The following is a 6,000-nucleotide window of genomic DNA, read 5'->3' as shown; positions in this document are numbered from 1 at the left end:
ACTCGCTATGTTGCGCGCGCTCTCTCTCTCTCCCAGTAGTGGGCTAACTTCTCACATGAACACAACAATTGTAACATTCTGCCCTCGTGTAGGGTACCACACCTCATACACACATACACTCACAATATTCTCCCCCTCTCATTGACACCGCTTAGGTTCATTAAAGCAGCGCTCTTTAACAAAGAAAGGTTGGTGCACAACATATCACTGGTGACAGTAGAACACACAACTCCGGCTAATTATCCCTATGGCGTCCTTATTATGATATGTATGAAGACATGGCAAGCTGCTATGAAGCATGTGTCTCTAATGCTGGATATGAGGTCACCCCTCAACAACATGAGTAAACATCAGAGGATGTCATATGTACCTGTCTTCGACTTCACTCCGTTATGCTCCATGGATCTGTCTCAACCTCTCTCACCCCCTCACTCACCCCTGGTCTGTCTCTCTCCCTCTCATTCTTTATTTCCCTCCATCACCTTTTTCACCTTTTACCCTTTCTTTTCCTCCATCTCGCAGTCCCCATCCCACTCACCTTTCTCTTTGCAACCTCTTCATATGCAGTCTATTCTTCTCTTTTTGCTGTTGTCTCTCTTTCATTCTATCTCTCTCTCTTTCATTCTCTCTCTCTCTCTCTCTGTGTGTCACCTGTGAGTAACGACAGGCAGAGGTCTCTATTTATCACCCTCTACTGCACATGCTCAGTAGCGCTTCATTATATTAATTACTCTCATTGGAAGAGTAATCATCAGTCCCACCAGAATCCATCTCGTTGCGGTTCCCACGGCGACGAGGACCTGACCGCCGTTCGTACTCTAAATAATCACCGGTACCGGTAACAGGCTGGCGCTTCGTGGCCCCACCGGACCCACCGGGGTGGGCTGTAAATACCCAGGGGCATCGCTCCTGTGAAGGAGCATCCATCTATGCCACAGCCCCAGGGAGGACATTAACCCTAACAACAGATTCAGGATCACATGTTATTTCATACCTCTAATGGTTGTGGTTGGCTACCAACCTTGGGTATTCTGATTACTGATCTGTGGCTGGTTGCAGCAACACGCCGAGAACAGACACAGGGGGCCTTCGGTGTTGTTGTGTGTGGAGAGACTGTGATGCTTTATACAAAGCGAACGTACACATCCTAATCCAGTTAGGGAGCCTGCTCAATCAGGGAATATGTGGGAGCCCACTTCTAGAATGGCTGCATTCTTATGGCCTTCAAGATGGCCTCACAGAGATGGAAGATGCTAAATGAAGATCTACAAAATAGAAATGCAACTATTTAGAGCGCCAAGAAAAAATGACTTATTTCAGGCACGCTAAACAGGAGGTGCATAAGATGAGATCCTCACTAACAGAACAGCAGCTCTAAAGGACCATTCACTGTCATGTTTAAAGCTCTCTTCATGGTCAATTGACCCGATGCCTCATCCTTGTCTTTGCTAATTGAACATTTAGCGGGAGGGAGAGAGGAGGAAAGAGAGAGGGGATAGAACGAGAGACAACACTGGAGAAGGGGAGGGGGTGGGCGAGCAGAGAAAGAGAGGGAAAGATCGTTTAGGAGGCAGAGGCCTCATTGATTAGGCGGTGAACGGTGCAGTGTTTCTCTCTGGGATCTCAGACACATTAGAGCTACATAAACACCCATAATTGGTTGGTTTCGAGTGGAGGGGAGCAGAGCAGTGGCACTGTGAGGGACGTGGGTGTGTGTGTGTTCTGGAAAGAGGACGCATCGCTCCAAGAGGGATTGAAGCCCAGATACCCATTGCAAGGACCATGTGTGTGTTTGTGTGTGGGCTGGACGTCCCAGGGTGGGGAAGGAGAGTGCAGTAGATTACTAATCTACAGGTATCTGATTGGCTGGGATGTCAAGAGAGAGACTAAGTGTAACCGAGATGCGAGTGATTCCCGACTTTATTTACTGTACTTTAGAGGCTCCACGTTAGCCACAGTTTTCATGAGCCGCTTTGCTAGTGGACGGAAAAGGGAGGGAAAACAACGACGGGCGTGAAAAATCCAATTTAAAATGTTGCAATACCCCTTTAGCACGATATCATTACAAATGCGGTATATAAATCTAGGCTGGCAACCATAACCCAAGGTTTGGTCCACAGTGTTCCTGTGTCTGTATACACATCCCAGTATGTGGAAGAGAATACCATGGGATGTTTCCTTCTGTACCTGAGCGCTGAATCCATCAGGCCATAATACCTCCTGACGGGGCGGAACTGCCCCTCCCCTGGGGTGCTGCGTCATGGGCCGAATGGAGCGCTCGCTGGACATGGAATGATGGCTTATCTCGGCCTCTGCTGTCATCTCTAATCCTGTGCTCTCATCCACAGAGCTGAATCTTCATCTCTCTCTCCAGGCGTGCGCAAACACACACACACACACACACACACGTATGCAACCACATCCACTGCTACACACATAGGAATGTGCTGTCACATACAGTATAACCAGTACACAAAAACACACACACACACATATAGTCACACAGCCAATTCGGATGCTCTCTGCATCTACTTTGCTGAATCTCCATATCCTGTGTCGCTGGGTGCTAAGTCACCATTATGGCTTCTCTCATACACACACACACAGGATGCTGTGGCCCCAGAGCACTGGGCTGTGGTAAGCAGGTAAATATAGAGAGGACAGGCTTTATTAGAATAGAAAAGGGCCTGCAGCTGTCAATACTAAACAAGAGGGATCGGGCCTGCGTCTTTCCCTCCCCAGCTCAGGGACACACGACTCTTCCTGGCTATTCCCAGCAGCGCCATGGCTTTCAGCATTCAGACAGACCAGACCACCGCCATTGTTCTCTCCCTTGTGCTGTCTCACACGGTCCATGTGTGGGGATTATATCTTTGCCTCTCAACAGTACAATTTCCTTGTGATAGGAAGTGCTTGTGTTGTGTGTGCGCGCGAGTACGTGTGTGTCTAATGATCTCATGTATGAAGAAAGGTGTGTTTGCGTCACGTATTTGGTGTGTAACAGCCCTGTTTATTACCTTCTAATCAATACCCTGGAGTGTGTGAAAAATGATAGCTATGTTTCATATCCAGTCACCTCAAAATCACCTTTGGACACCACATACACCACAACATCACCTTCGAATACCACACACACACGCTTAATTGTGTACGTGTAAACCAATCGCAACAAAAAATCCGAGAATGAAACTAGAGGTCGTAGAGTTGTAGAGTGTGTGGCCGTGTCTCTGTGGCCCCTGAGGTGCAATCTCTTCAGGAGTGTCAGTGGCTGTAACGCTGCTGAAGAGTCTGGTCATCCCCCCACCGCCTCCAGCAGCCATTGATTGCGTCAACAACCAGACAGAGTAAGGGGCCATCACACGCATTCCTCCCTCCTCATTCCTTCTCTCTTTCCTTCTCTCTCTCTCTCTCTGTCTCTCTTACTCTATCACTGGATCAATATTGATTATTATCTTCAAACTGCCTGTCTTTGGGGTTTGAGTGTGAGGAGGTCCGGACGAGATGTGGGGAGAGGAGGAAGAAGCGATAGAAAGAGAGAGAAAGTGGGAAGAGTCAGATAAAGGATGAGTAGGAGGGAAGATATTGATCTTTTTTTCGGGGGGGGGGGGGATTATTATCGTGTCCCTTGTTTATGAATCTGTAAAAAGAGGGAATGGAGAGAGGAGGTAAGGAGGAGAAAACTGCTTCGGTGTTTAGGTGGAGAAAAGGAAAGAAGACGATTCTGTGTGCGTGTCTGTGCAGGTCGCGTTCCTTATCAGTTTAATTTACAAACACAAGAAAAATCACATTTCGAAGGAACTTTTCGAATTTCCTTGCATCAACAAGACTTCTGGTCACCTGTCGGATGTGCATAAAACGGTAACCCTCACTACATACTACGGTCAATCGAGACCGGAATATGTGTGTCTCTTACCGCCCCCTCCCTGCCCCCCCCCCCCCCCCCCCCACCGTCTTACATACTTGTCTCTCCGTCAATCACGCTGCTCGTCACGCCCATGATCGCCATCGACACTCAGATGATGGAAGTGAATAAAACTCATTACAGACAGTCAGGATGAGTCATGGCAAGACGCTAGAAGTTGCGTTTCTTGCTCCTCTTGTCCCCCCACCCTGTGTTTTATGATGGCGAGCGTGCTCGGCCCCCACCTACTCATGACACGCTCCATCAATTCACACCTACCGACTATCTTACTCCCCTCCATACTCTCATCCCTCTCAGAATGCCCCGTCCCCCAACTCGAGTGAGTCACGAAGAAGAAGACAGTGCTGAGTGTGGAAGTAGGGAGGAGAATGGAGAATGGTGGGATAGGGGGGAGGGGGGAGAAACAAGCTTTGCTGGTTCTTATGCTTCACTTCTTGGCCATAGAAGCTGACCACTGGCTCCTAACTATCTAACTTTCACCATGCTCTAAACTGACCACACTGACTGTTGAAACCCGACATAAACAAATCGTCTACCAGTGACTCATCGCTTTCTTTAACCTCTGGTGATAAACCGTGAGGAGGGAACATGGTGCGTAAACAAACACAGAGCGGCACACCTCAGATCTACCCTGAGAGAGAGAGGGGGGGGGGGGGGGTGACAACACCAGAGGTCACATGATTGCAGGAAAAACCTATAAAAGTTCCATTAACCCATGAGGATTTGGAGAGGCTGTGTTTTCATCCAGGAGACAGGAATCACAAACAGAGCATCACCATAAAACCTCTCTCTCTCTCCCCACACTCCCTCTCCCCCCACTCTCTCTCTCTCCCAGTCTCTCCCCACCTCTCTCTCTCTCCCCCCACTCCTCTCTTTCTCTCCCCCCCACTCTCTCACTCTCTCTCGCTCTCTCTCTCTCCCTCCCCCCCACCCCCCCAACTCTGTTTGAAAACAGGAACTTTCAGTCAGCCCCCCTATCCTCGGTTAAGAGTTCCTGTCTGTTAGTCACGAGATGGGAGACGCCACAGGTATGTTTGTCAGCGTCACAATGTCTGTCCTCCAAAGCCAACCAACCAGCTATTTATCCCTCTCATTCCTTGTGTCATCAGTTGTGTCATTCTTGGTGTCTCTTAACATGCAAAACATTCAGTTGTCTTGCCTGGAAATGTGTTACCTGCAAACACATCAAGACATCATAGCGATATGTCATAACAACACACACACACACACAGACACACGCACAGGTCTCAATACTGTGCTGTCTCCCACCCCTCCCCCTCCCTCACCATCAGTTTATAGGTTTGGGAGGTCTGCTCAAAGGCAAAGAGAGTGACTGTTCTTTCAAAGCATCCATTAAAAACACTAAGCACAGGCTCTTAGCCCCTCACTGGCACCGTTCCTATCTGTCGCTACTATCTCCCCCCGTCTCTTTTACCTCAAGTTAACCTAACCTCTCTCACTTAACCCTGTTCAACACACATGTCCACACACACGAGACACAAGCTCACAAAGACCCAGGCACGCAACCATACCAGACACTTGCTGACACATTGTGTACAACCCCACTTCAGCCATCCTCAAAGCTCTATCTGGGATCCGATTAACTAGCCTGACCCTAACCACTGGGAGGGAGCAAACGGATCCAAAGTCAGAATTGAAGGGCCCGAAGTCCTTCCTGAAGCACTTCTCACCAGGATGTTCAATTATGTTATCGTTGATATCACAAAAACCACAGCTATTGGGCAGCAGCGTTCAGAGTGAGTGGTCGGGACGACTCAGCAATTTGCAACAACCGAGGGGGGTGGAGGGAGGTGGGGGGAGGCTGAGGGGATGGAAATGAGGGGATGGAAATGAGGGGAAGCCCGGACACCCCTGTCCCAATGGAGGGGTGCAGGGGGGGGGGGGCAGCGTCCGAGTGTGACGGTCATGGGACTGGCAAATAATGAGGATGCATCACCACGGCACTGGGGTGCTCCATCACGAATACACACACGCACGCTAACACAGACAGCAACGCAGCATTGCACACACAACCACACACACACACCACACATTAACGCAGCATTGCAGGCACACTC

Source organism: Osmerus eperlanus, chromosome 20 (assembly GCF_963692335.1).
Source record: "Osmerus eperlanus chromosome 20, fOsmEpe2.1, whole genome shotgun sequence".
NCBI classification, from domain to species: domain Eukaryota; kingdom Metazoa; phylum Chordata; class Actinopteri; order Osmeriformes; family Osmeridae; genus Osmerus; species Osmerus eperlanus.
Note: the sequence above shows the minus strand (reverse complement) of the source record.